The sequence below is a fragment of the Anopheles stephensi genome, chromosome 2, assembly GCF_013141755.1.
Source record: "Anopheles stephensi strain Indian chromosome 2, UCI_ANSTEP_V1.0, whole genome shotgun sequence".
In the NCBI taxonomy this organism is placed as follows: Eukaryota; Metazoa; Arthropoda; class Insecta; order Diptera; family Culicidae; genus Anopheles; species Anopheles stephensi.
The window spans coordinates 10,042,585-10,056,540 of record NC_050202.1 but is presented as its reverse complement, the minus strand read 5'-3'; the positions used below and the strand labels follow the sequence as shown (position 1 = coordinate 10,056,540).

General features: G+C 42.9%; 1 protein-coding gene across 4 annotated transcripts in view; it reads left to right on the top strand.

Annotated features, from left to right (window-relative positions):
* Window positions 1-13,956, top strand: part of LOC118503859 (atypical protein kinase C) — a 110,917-nt gene that overhangs the window by 10,316 nt on the left and 86,645 nt on the right. The gene's annotated exons all lie outside the window — the stretch shown is intronic.

Genomic DNA, 13,956 nt, shown 5'->3' with positions numbered 1-13,956 from the left:
CAGGTTGTACGGTGTGACAGTCGATGAAAATCCCCCAAAAAGGCGGTAGGATGGAAACCGAAAAAGACTCTCAACAACTCGGAATGTTGTCCGCTCGGTGTGAGGGTCGGGAGATAAAATCCCACCGAGAGCTAATATTGTCGACTACCTCCGCTTTTTTTATCGGGAACGGACCTGTGTTTGAATTCTGTTTTCCCGCAAAACGTGCGCTTCCCCCAATACACGTGTGCGGATAGTTTTGTCAAGGGTGCCGATGGGAAGGTCGCACTAGTTTGAAGCAGCTTTTGGGCTCTCGGTTGTCGCTAAACTGTCAGCAACATTACGTTACCGAGCTTTTCCTATTCTTTTGCGAACCCTTTTTTCTTTTGGCTGGTCGATTGCGACACATTCCAGCGGGACTTGACCTTCTTTTTTTTGTTCGACGTCCGACGGATGAGAAGGAACAAGCGAGGGAAACGACGGTGTGCACCGGTAGCCATCGGTATCGAACTGTGAAAATTCGTTCTGTATGTAAATTTGTGCCAACACTTCGCTGGTCGATATGACGCGGTACCTTCTTTGCACCTTTTTGCTGCGCGGTGACGATGTTAGCAAAAGGTGATGATGATCGTTACGTCTTTCTCTCTTTCTCTCTCTCTGTCGGTCCGTGTGTCCTTTGCACGTTACACAATTTCTGGGCGATTTAAGCATGTAACACACAATGGAAAACAAAACAAAACTAGCAAGAACTGCATCGCTAAACTTGTGGAGAAAATAGTTGGAAGAGCATGGGGTTTTTTTTTGCTACACAAACCAAGCACAGAAGAAGACAAATAAATAGAGCAGGAATGTTGGTATGCTTCTTCGGAGTTGAGATAAATTTTGGTCTACACTTTTGGCATTTTGTGGAGGCAGAAGTTTATTTTCTACCATAACATGGTGAAGTTTTTTTTTCTTGCAATGCAGATTTTTAAACTGCTTTTTTGTTGTAAGTTAATTTTTGCTACTGTCTTGTGCAACTTTATTGTTACCTTTACCTTAACCTTTTGGGAATTTTGAACAATCTTTTGTTTTTTTTTTCTTTTTTATTGTAAATGTTATCTGTTATTTTTTATATATTCCATCAGGTGCTATAATTTGTTTTTTTTATTTCTATTAATCTTTCTGATGAGTTCATGTTATATACTACTTTTTAATAGACATTTATTATCATTATTATAATTTATTTTATTACTACTGCTAAACGTTTTAATAGACATTTGTTGTTATTATTTTACAAATGTTATGATTTCATTGTAAGCTTCGCAACCAGCGCAATCAAGTTAAATAAAAGCAACAACTTGGCTGGCAAATCGTATTATCCATCGCATGCGCGCGCCCATCAAAAAGTAAATTGAAAATACGCAACGCCAAATTGAACGATGCTTTTGGGGATTATGTAAAATATTTTCATGCCATTTTATTTCTTTGTCGGCCGGGTCTGGTGACGGGGGGTGGCTTCCCTTTTTTTCTCTCTTGGCGGGATGGACAAGTGGGGGGATGAAATGGAGGTGTGAATTTGAAATTAGAATTTGCTTGAAATTGTAGCTAAACGAAATCAATTTGAAGAAAAGCATTGTGGAATTGTTGATAACAATACAGAGGCCGGTTGAAAATGTTTGTTTGGTTGATATTTGATTCGCTTGAATACAGTGCTTGGCAAAATTATATGAGTATTTGGGTTTGAGAATACCACGGGCACTTAGTTACTTACAAGGTCTCTTACTCATGGTCTGTTGCGGAGGTTCTCGATATCGCTCAAGGTCTAGCGTTGTCGTCTGCCAATCTAATATCCTGGCGGACGCCTCTACGCCATTACTCCAACGTAGTTTCACCCTTCTTCTGACTATCTTCTGACGGCCTTAAAAGAGCATTACGGGCTGGGTTGTCCGGTGTCATTCTCATGACATGACCAGGTGTCCTCGGAGAGCCTTCTTCTTCTTTCGTGGCCTAACGACCTCTTCGGTCATTCCTACCTTTTCTGGCTTACTAGACTTGTTTTTACCGCATAGTTGGTTAGTCAGTCCTCACCTATTGGGGAACGGCTCAGATGAGATTTGAACCCCGGTCCTGCCGTGTGAAGACTGGCGCCGCTCGCACATTTACCACCGGGCCACCCCATGGGCCCCCGGATCCTGGAGAGTCTTATTCGCTGCAGGATGATGAGAGCATCTTCTAGCTCGTAGAGAATGTCATTGCTGAGGCTCCATCAATTTTCTTTCACTCAAACGGAGCCAATAATTCTGAGCACGATCTTCTTCTCGAACACGAGTAAGGGAAATTCATCAGTTCAAGACAGAGTTCATGTTCATGTCATATCAATTCTTGTTGTCGAAATGACAACCCGAAATAGGTGAAGTTTTGGACGACTTCAAAGGTTTGATTATCTATCTGTAAACCGTCACAGCGTAAATCAGTGTTTGTTGGTAGGAAAACTAGATCATTCTTTTGGTTTTCACCTAGTTTATCGCCAAAACTTGGTACCACTTGTTCGACCCTTTGATTAGCTTCTGCTACATACGAGAGCCTCAAACCAGTGATGTCTGTGTCATTAGCGTATGCCAGGATCTGGAATAACTTGAAGAAGATGGACTCCGAAGCTACCACCTCCAAGTTTCATGTAGAGTCCGCTTTCTAACGTCAGATTGAAGAGACGATAGCCAAGCCCATCTCCGTGGCGGAAGTCCTTGGTGGTAGCAATAGGTCCGAATAGAATTTTTTACTAAGTTCACCTGATTTGTGAAAATGACTCGGTCTTGGTCATTCTTACTAGCCCGACTTCCTATAGTTTTAGATACAATTGTAGCATTAAGTTAATAAAAAATAGGTGTCAGTGTAGTTTCGTTAAGCACTGTACGAAGCTTCAATTTGTTTTCAGTCTCTTGTTTTCTCGTCTAAAAATATTTCGCTCAAAATGAATTCAACTCAAATGACAGAAAAGGCAACTCAATCAAATATGTTATCACTTTAATTCTTCTAGCAAATATCATCCATCTCACAATTAATACGGTCATATTTATCTTGCTCCAATCCCGTGCATGCTTCATACACAGCAATATGCACCGAATACCTTCATTGCCCTGCCCGTTCGGAAAGCGGAAAGTTTTCCAAACCCTTGTCCCCGCGAAGGTAAAAAAAATGAAACAGCAAACAGCAACAACAGTAGCAATTCATCTGTGTTAGCCTTTTCACTTTGTGAAAGTTATGCAAATGCTTCCGATCGTCGGTCGGACAGGAGACAAGGTAACGTACCTCACCGGGATACGTCTCCGGAAAAAGGGGATATGAAACCTATACACCGGTACGGGTGAATTAAGCTCAAGTTTAGCCCCACGAATGAAAAGTTAGCATCGTTAGTACGATAAGCTGGCATTTATTTCGAGAAAAGTCAACTACTCCTTACGGCCCTGTCGGCACTGGTAGAGCCCCGGACCCAGTGTATCACCGAACTCGTTTCGGATATTAATTTAAACGTCAACGATTGGTGCTAATTTGACGGATAAATATTAACGTGCAATGCATAGTGTGCAATGGTGAACGTTTGCTGTAGGAGTTTGAGTTAAGCGTCCGGGAAGCTGGATAAATGTTGCTCATTTAGCATTGGAACTTCAGCAGCAATGAAGTTGGGACTTTGTATGACTTTGCACTTGCCGAATACTAGCATGATGACAATGGGAAAATAAATGTTCCTATTGCTCTGGAGCAGATACGGTTGTGTTTTCGCTACATTGTCCATGCATTTAATATGTCCTTGGAAAAGTCTTTCTACTCGGCAAAGTCTTTCTACACTGCTCATTGTTATTCAGAAGATAGATGAAGAAAAAAAAGTAAGACTTCGATCGATTCTCGCCATTCCCTCGGGTCCCTTTTCTATCGTGCTATCGATAGGAATAGTTTTCTTTACATTATCATCTCATCATCACCTGGAGCCGGAGAGGAGGTCCAACTGTTTGTTGGAGCTTCTTTTTCCGCTTTTTTCCGCCACATCTGGAAATTGGCTTCACATGGCGTACCGTCTGCATGATTGGTGGCGAGGTGAGGAATTGTCCTCATTGTACAAACATTGCATTTTCAATGTAATGCAAAGTTGTCCGACATGATACCGTGCGTATTATGATGGATGAGTGGGTACGTGCAGTACGTTCTCGGGAGAATTGCGTTTTGTTGCAAACCAATGATGAGATCCAGCTGCTAGATAATTCTATTACTTGGACATTTAAAAAAAAAGGGCTCTGCCAAACCATGATGTCCAAAGATCGGGTGATTTAGACGTAGAGAAACTTATGTGACTGATGTTCAGGGCTTTGCAGAACCAACTATCTAAAGACGATTTGGTAGGTTATACGAAACAGGGCCTTAGGTTCGCCCTAAGTTATTCGAAAGCCCTGAGAACGAAAAAGGCCTCGGACTCATAGAACACAACCAAGTCCCTACCATTGCCGGTCGGTGTGCTGATAAATATTGCATGCCTTCATTTCGCTTATCTTGCCCATGTTACATGAGCAGCCAGAATACCATCCGTGTCCCTATCCTTTCGATCATCGGAGACCTCCTCGGTTCCGCAGTTCTACGGGGGGAAAGCCGAACCCCATGTGCTTCACAGTTCGCAGTGCTATTCCATGTTCGGCACATCATTTTGCCAGGACTCCGGTCGGTGTTCCCCGCCAGTGCCTTACTTGCCGACAACGAGGACGATGCAAAGATAGGGTACCTCGGGACAAACTGAATTCTGATGTCTTAGATTGAATTCAAATGACTGCCGGTGTGGGCCGGTCGGAAGGTATACTTTGCAGTGCTTATGCTGCAATAAGGTTTTTTTTTGTTGCTCTCTCTCTTTCTCTCTCCGCTAACCGGAAACCCTTGAGCGTACCTCTCGGGGTTCTTATTCATTCAGTAGCGCCAGTCCAGCCCCCCCCAGTATCGGGCTCTCGCTGGCAAGCAGCTCCAGTTTAGAAAAAAGCGAATCATGTGATCGGAATGGTTCGAGGAAAGCGATTACTTCAATTTTTCGATGTTTGCATCGATAAAACGGGAGCATCCTCCACAGCAAGGGTAGTAGTACAGTAGTACCCTTAACGAACTTCAGCCCCTTGCACAATGACTCTGATCCCGGGGTACGGTTGTGAGCGAATGTCCAACAAGATTCGTGTTTTTTTTTCAGGAACGCTTCTGTGTGTGTCTTTTAGATTCTAGTTCGTTCCATCTTCCCACCTAGAGTGGGAGCAGCTTCTCGGTTCTCTTGGAACCCATTCCGAGCTTAAGTAAATAAATAATTCATTTGGTAATTTCTTGGTTCGTTTCGCTTTCGTGCCATCCACACGATGTCTGAGCTTAGTGAGGTGGTCTCTGTGCGTGTGTGTTTGCTATGTCAGGACACTCAGGGGGGGGGGGGGGGGGGGGGTGGGATTTGATAAGGTTTGGCAACAACCGACAGAGAAAAATTGGGGTAAGGGAACAAGATCTTGCCTGGGAGAATGAGACATCAGACAGGTCGGCAGGCAGAATCTCCCCAATGCTGGATGAGGCGAACTTTGTGTTGGAATTAGTCGTTCAAGATTGAAGAAGATGATGGTGGCCGATTTTTTTAAGGCTAACCTGCTGGTGGGTGCTAACGTATCTCTGCTGTAACTTTATTTTTATCTTCCCATCACTTCTGCCCAGCAGTCTCTTATTGTTCTTTACTTTGTGTCTATCTTTCGTAAGTTCATTTTGCTCTCATTGGGATAATCCTCTATTTTCGGGCAAGGTAAAATTAGCGAAATGCATTCTTGGAAGAAGATATATATTTTAAGCTGCAGGTGGATTTTCTCTTTTCATACTCAAAAAGATGCTTTCCAGACATGTGATAAATGGTGTGTCTTATAGCAGAGGAGAGCTATCTTCATCATACCTCAATATCTAGATTTTGTGCTATTTTTGTAGGAAGAATTCCTCTATTTTTGTTTACTCTGTTTGGCCTAACACGCATAGGTGTAGGTGTCATCGTTTCTTCTTCTACGCAACTTTGAAAGGTCTCGGCCAGAAATGGCTTCTGTGACTTGATTTTACTGTACTTGTAAAAGCAAAGTAGTCAGCCCTGTGTACGGTGAGAAGCGATCTTGATGGGATTTTAACCCAAGTCCTGCCGTGTGAAGACCGGTGTCGCAGTCGTCGTCGGCGAGGGTAATCGTTAGAGGACCTTACCTTCCTTACCTTATGTATTGTAATTGCTTCCTAGGCTTACTCACAACAACATCCAGCGGCTAAACAGCCTGTCAATGTTTACGGCGAAATGATTCGGACGAGATTCGATACCAGGTCCCGTGGTGCGAACGAAATTGAACGCTGCCACAAAGCCACCGAGTCACCTCTCTTTACTGCTGCTAGCATTGAACTTAAATCTCAAGACTGCTGCAATGACCCGTCTGTACGAATCCAACCTCTAATCCTGGGTGACAATTTTAGTTTTTCTTCAAACATTTGCCAAATGCGTGCCCATCTAAGTCTTGCAACATATGTGCGAAAGGCTCGGTCGTATCGAATCTAGAAGTAAAAGTTTTTATTTGCAGCTGCGTTGTTTTTTTCACTTGATTCACCCGATACCTCGCTTTCTATTCTACACCGTCGTACGTACGTTCACACTGGTTCGCGTTGATCGTTGACACTTTGCAACTTTTGGGATGGCCAGATTTCTATCACCACTTCAATGCTTCCGCCAGCCTTACCGGCCCGCACCACCAAAAACTCATCCACCCAATTTGAGCCCAAACGAACACGAACGAAACCCGACGGCAGCAAAACTGCGGACTGTTGTTCTTAGCAGCGGCAACGTTGCAACTGCTGTGTCGCTTTCCAGCTCGGCTTCGAGCGGTGGGCTGGTTGTGGATGATGCTATATCCTGCAGCGAAAAGTCCTGCGCCAAGGACAACACCGGACCGGATGTACAACCACCCGGCGGGTCACCGTGACGATACCTTCACCACCGGAAACGCAAATGCTACACATCCGGTCCGAAACGAAAATTGTTCTTTTATTTGTTGTTGGTGCTTGAGCCTTTTTTTCGGAATCCCGAATTCGGTCCCGTACGCTTCTATGGTTCAGTGTTTGTGTATCCTGCCTTTGGTCGTTTCTTGCCTGCTGCAGAATTCTTTCGCAGGACTCTGTGCTTATTGCTTGCCTTTGCCGGGATTTTCACAGATTTTCAACTTCTCGACCGGTTTAAAGCGAATGCAACTCTGTAAGGTCCTCCTGATTCATTGGGCAACAGCCTGGTGTCTAAGATGTGGATTGGGGGGGCCGAAATTTGTAACGTATTCGGGGAAGAATTTTCAATCAGCGATTTTCTCGCTCTTGGAAGAGAGACATATTTTTTTTTTTGTTTTTGGAAAAGTAGAACGAATCCTGAGTAAAACGTTTTGTATGGATTTGAACGTGGATTGGATATACGATTCTTTTTTTGTTCTCTTGGATGTAAGTTATCTTCAAAGATCGTTGCTGTACAATACAGTCATCGAAGATTTGAATAGTTTTTCCTACTTCAAGGGTTTAAGGACCTGGCCATTTATTAAAATATCTTCATTAACGCCATACTCGTTTAATAGGTATTGTTCAACGCTCTTAAAGTTTGTCTGGTGCCTTCTCTTCTCGGTAATTCATAATTAATCTCGCTTTTCTCCTCAAATTTAAACATTTATAATTCACGTTGTTTCAATAAGATTACGATCACGATTAACTCTGGCGCTGGCTGGCTCAAAAGATGATCACCGGAAAGAAAACGGCTTTCAATATCGGCACCTCCAGAGAAGTACAGTTTAAAAAAATACAAGCCCACAACTCAAACTGCCGCTGACCAGCTTTTTGTCGATTTATTTGTTTAACCAGCGGGGCTTATGCGGCTTTTTCCACCAATCGTCGTGAGGGCGACGGGAGGAAAAAAAAAAATCTCTCACACCGACGAATATGAAAACGCTTTTCCGGTACGCGAGGAAAGCTTAGCACGTTTATCTTGCCGAGGTTTCTTTTGCAGCATTCTCAATTTCCGTCGAAGGGCCCCCGATCGTAACGCAGGGCCCAGTCGCTGCTCTGTCGCTGCAACGGCTGTCCGGAACGAAATATATTTATCATTCCCTAGCACTTTCTTCCGTGTGTGTGTGTGTGGCCTTCCAACGTTGAGCGTGTGGCCTCCCTGGTGCCTGCATTTTCGTATGACGTAGCTACTACTGTGCTGCAGTTAGGTTGCCTGCTTACGTTGCCACCGGAGAAATCCTGAGCGTATCGCGCTTTTTTTGTTGGCGTGTGCTTTCTCTTCATTTCCTTATTCCCCGCGGGTTCGCTGTATCCCGGGTGTCCGCAATCCCGGAGGGCACAGGGAGACTTAATTTTCCGCACAAATATTAGTATTCGTGAGCGTGTTTGAACTTTCTCCAGGCCCACCTCCTTGCCTGTAGTGTCCCCGGGATGGGATGGAAATCTTTCCCCGTTTGGCGCGTCGGTTGTGGAAGGCTTAGAATGGGTTTTTTTTCTTCCCACTTTTTCTCTTTCCATTGCATTCGATGCGGGTATATTGTGGCACACATGTTGGGCATTTGTGTGTCGTCTCTGTGTGTGCGTTTGAAGGAGAGATTTCCTTGAACGCTGGGATTTCTTGCTGTATATAATGGCGGGTAAATTGGAGATATGATGCAATTCGCATCATAAGCGCATTATGGGTAAAGGTTCAATTGGGGATTCGCTGTGTCTCGGGTATAATGGTGTTGTGTGGTGACCGCAAGTGAAGTGTAATTGGAGCTTTAAAGCTTGAGGGTCTTTAGGTCAGCTGGAAAGGAATTGCGTTTTACTTACACTTTGACTGTCGCATTTACAACGATGACACCATATTTAATGTTGCAAAAAATGCGTATTTTGGAAATTGTTCTCTTTTAATTTGGTTTTGGTACATCGCAGTTTGGCAGATGGAGGTCAGGTTCCTCTCCATGATATTTTGTGTGTGTATCTATTTATTTTCATTGGGAGAAGCGTCACCGTATAATGTTTAAATGCATTAAAAGATTGAACAGTGGGTGTAGTAAGCGAGACCCACACCCTTGTTGTCCTCATCTACCAAGAGGCGATTTTTCCCGACAGACACCAAGAGACCTTGCGTTCGAGGGACCATCGTATTCCAGGGAGTTTCGTCCTTCATGTAGGTCATCTGCTTCATCTGCTATAAGATGACATAGTCCTATGGGTTTTGTCGTCCAATTCTCGTTTTAGGCATCCAGATACCTTATAGTCGCTGGCATATCCAGCTTCAAGTTGATCTCCCCATCCTTGTACTCCTAACTCTCTACTAAGCGATTTCATAGTCGACGGGGTTAGGGGAAAAAATTGCTTGTAGATACCAAGAGACCTCGTAGTCGAAGGGCCCGACCGTTGTCTTCCAGATGATTTCGACATCCTTGTAAGCCTTAGCAATAAGTTTCATAGACTAATGGACTTTGTTAGTCAATTCTCCTTATAGACACCAAGAGATCTCTTAGTCGATCCTTCAGGGGGCCCACATATTTCAAAAGATCTCAACATCCCAAGACCTTTTCATCGAATAGGCCTCATTTCCTAAAAGCAAGACGTCTTTTCGTCGAAGTCTAGTTTATCAAGAGACGCCTACCAAGGAATCTCTTCTTGCTAGTGGTTTCATTCTCGTAGGACCTGGCTCTAACAAAAAGCCTCCAAAGTATCTACCACGCATCCTTGAAGATGAAGGTCCTTCGGCTATCTTTTCATCAACAGGAGACTTTTTCGTTCAAAGAGTCCTTTTTACAAGATATCTTTACGTCGCAGGGTAGAAGAGTCTACTTGTAATCGGGACCAAAAACGCTCCAAAAGTCATTCTCAGAGTCATTCTCCCTACGGACTTTCTCAAATTTTCGATCCTTCTCTGTCTTAATGTAGTCTTCTGGCACTAATAGTAAAAGAAAACCATTAGTAATTAATAAATTTCAATTCAAATGTTGTAGCCATAGTTAAGCTCATTTATTTTTATGTCACTGCAGCATAAAGGAATCCTTGAAACCTTGAAGACAGACAATTAAGAAGCGTTAGAAAACTAGACACTGAGGTAGAATGTAAATTTGTTAATTTCTCAGGTTCGACACGTGTCCTCATATCCCTATGCTTGTTGCCCAAAATATAGTATATTCTGAGAGGTCGTTTTCGGTTGGCCACAAATGTAATGCCCGAAGCCACGGCGCGTTTGCTCCATGCTCCATTTAGTGATCCATTACGTTCACCTTTCACCAATGGCCTTCCCCGTGCTAAAGGTAATCAGTAGGATTCGACACCGTGTTTTGCAAGCTCAAACGCCGATCCGAGATCCGATTGCCGCAGTCCGAACCAGCCACTGCTGCTGTGCCTTACGGTACGGGCGGAACTCTCGTCATCGCCCTTGATGATCATAATCATCATTTACGGTCGACAAAAACCGAAGGAAGGAAGGTGTTTTTCTTTTGCGTTCGTGACGTCCGTTGTTCGGTTCGGGCTCTGCGATCCATTTTCTCTCCTTCCCTAGAAAATGTGGGTATATGTGTGTTTGAATCGGTAACAGCGACAACCGAGAGCCCTTCGGGAGATGATAGCGTTTTGTTACAATAAACGGGAGGCAACTCCTCTTGCCGAGCAACACGGGACGGTTCGAAAGGCCGTTCGCGCGTGGCTGCGGCAGCGAATGACCACGTACGCGCCATAAACGCAAATTTATGACCGAAATACATGTCATAATCTGTCCGGCGTTTGCTACTAGCACAGGTTGGGAGGTTTTTTGGCTACGGCACGGTGATGCAGAACGGTGTGTACGTTGTCTAAGGTAAAACAAGGTGTGCAAAAGCAGGTGGTGAAGGAAGGTCGTGCAGAGAACGAAGGACAGGAAGTGATACATTTTTGATTTTGAGTCAAAACTCGGAGGTCAACCTGGTATCGAAGGTGGATTTTTTTAATGGGAAACATAAATATCTGTTTTTTTTTTTACAATCGGATGTAATTTATTGAAAAAATCAAGAAAAAAGACGGTTATGACTGCTAGAAATCTGTCGTAAGCTGCCGTTTGCTATTTTATGAATTTTATGACGGTAAATCTCTTGCCAAGAAGCAATTTTTTGTGCGTCGATGCTGTATTGCAATTGATAGCAAATTATTTAAATTCGGGGGTGATCATTTTTCTTTAAAAAAACTTTATATTTTAATTTTTTATAATACTTTTATTTATTATAAAAAGTGTAGTCTTCTAGTTTAGATTTTTTTCTAGATTTTTTGTCTCTACAAGCGCGAAATATTTTTTTTTATATATTTTATGCCTAAGCGACGCAATGCCACTCTATTCAAACAGCAATTCAACCCCTTCATACAAAACACAACACCCTAGAGCATCGCCAAAAGGATTATGCGCAAGGACAATGGAGTTTTATGATCGCAACACCAGCATCTCTCCAGATTAAACTCTCGCTCGACGATTTGCGGGTCGATTGGTAGAGGAGCTTTTCGTTAGGTTTCTTGGTAACGTTATTTTATGGTTTGATGGGCAGGAAAATCTTGGCGCAAATCGTCAACGAGCGCTTTCCTTGTGTTATGCGCTGCGTAATGTGCTGCGACGCTTTTCGGAAGTCTTGCTGGTTGTGAAATTGATTCAGCGTTTATGATTGAAATGACATTGCCGGGCATAAGTTTGATTGTTTATTTGCTTTGCATTGGCTGCACATGACACATATCACTGGAAATACTTTATGTAATTGATATTCAATTTCTTTTTTATTCGTCTCGTTACAGGTGAGTGTTTGATTCTGGTGCTATGCATAAGATAAAATAAGTAAAAATTCATGTTGATTGCTGTATGTAAGTATGGAAAAATGGTTCAATTTATAATGGATTTATACAGTGTTCTTCAGGGCTGAAAACAAGTCTCTACCTGTCTATAACGATAAGCGATTTTCAATCACATTTCTTGACTGGACAATCTACCTCTTTTAGTTGTCTGTTTTTTGGAATGAACCCCGTAGAGAGATTTGCATTTGCACGACACGCTTTTACTGTAGGTAAAGCTCGTAAAATGCTCTATTAAACTTAATTCTTTGCGATGGAGACGCATGGTCGCTCACGTGAATCTTCGCCGCTAAACCTATAAAATGGAAGACAAATCAGCCATCTTGTTAACTTAAACCTTTTTGTTTTCTTTACGAAATGAATTAAGTGTAAGACAAAAACCAAGACATTCCACACTTTACCATTTTTGTTGCGAGAGCAGGCCAAATGTAAACAAGCAACAAAACCCCGGTCTACACAAACGCTGCTTCCGATATAAAAATGTTCACAATCCCTAAGTGCATCGGACCGAAACAATCCCAGGTCCTTCAGAGGGCCCTTCCAGGGTGCCCAGCATCTGGCCGGCAAACTGACAAAAATGTCAAGCAGTAGCAGCCGAAACTTTCGCTATAAAGTCGTTTGATTAAAAAAGTTTACAGTGTTACTCCTTGGGAGCTGTGGAAGCCATCGTCTTAATGCTGTGTCCCTGCAGTGGGTGTACAGCACTGACCGGCATGGGAAAAATGCAATTCGATTGGAATTTAACGAGAAGCGCTGTCTACCGTATTTGGATTCAATTGTCACGAAGATAGTTGGACTAATTTAAAAATTTAGATTCTAGTTTATTTTTCAGTTTTTTTTTAATTGAATTATAAAATTTAAAAGGAATCTTCTGGATTCTCTCTGGATTCTAAATTTCCACTCTAATATATTATTTCGTCCTTGGCGAAACTACACTTTCTTTCAATGAAAAAAAAAATTAAATTTTCAAATCTTAACATACCATTCACACTGAACAGTACAATTTATGGCTTTATAAATAGATCTCGTTCGCGTCAATTTAGAACCATTAAGACCAAATCAATACTCGGCAAAGCAAGATATATTTGAAAAGTTTCCCTTTCAAACAATCGCAATCGGTCGACTCATCGGTCCGGAATGTAATTACGTACAATACGAAACATTTAACCTTTCGGAACCGTTTCCTGCGCACACGAAACATTCATCGTAGATTGGCGGAGGCTCTGTAACGATTGTATTGTTGTTTAAATATTTCGGAAACCACCTTCAAAACATTCCTTCCGAGAGTCTTCTCTTACAATTTTATTTGGTGCCTAAATTCCACGATCGTACAAATTTTGAAACAATTGACATCTAGACAAGCGTTGCGTTTACCGACCAAACAGCAATTGTTTGTACAGGTCTCAGTAAAAGGAAATGAAATTTATGAAGAACAATCTTGTCCGATTGCGAATTCTAAATTTGGCCTGTTTCTGCATATCATTTTCGTCGGAAAAACGATAAAACAATTGCCTCTAGTAAATAGCCGAGTAAGAGGCAGATTAGGCCGAGTAAGTCCTTGCAATGGGAAAGGCTGCAACTGTGTTAGTCTGTCACCTGCAGCTCTTTCCACGCGGTGAGGATTTTGTTTTATGTTTAAGTTGGAGCGTAAAGCTCTCTCACTCTCTCTTTAACATACTTCTCCTGTTTAAGGATATCCCATATTCCCTCCTACAGCCAGTTATGACGCAAACCAGGCAACCGTAGGAATGAATGACAGATAGTAAACTCTACCGCTAGCCGAACAGCTGAACTGTCAAAGTTGTCCCCCTTCTGGTTGGCTACACGCGACCATGCTACGCGTTTGCATGTATGTGTTGCGTTTGTACGTGTGTGAAAGGAGCTTTCAGCAAACGGCTGGTAACACTGCGCAGTGTCACACTCTCTTTCGCAGCTAGCACGGCTTCTTCTCTCAGCTCTTATTTGTTTGTACAGGAGCCAGCCATCTGGTGGCCGGTACTGCAACTCATCGCACATCCTTGCAAACACCTACATAGATGAAGCTTCTTCTCTCTGTCCCCCGGTGCACATGTGCGTGAGTGTGTGGGGGGTTCGATTGCGGGCAACTGG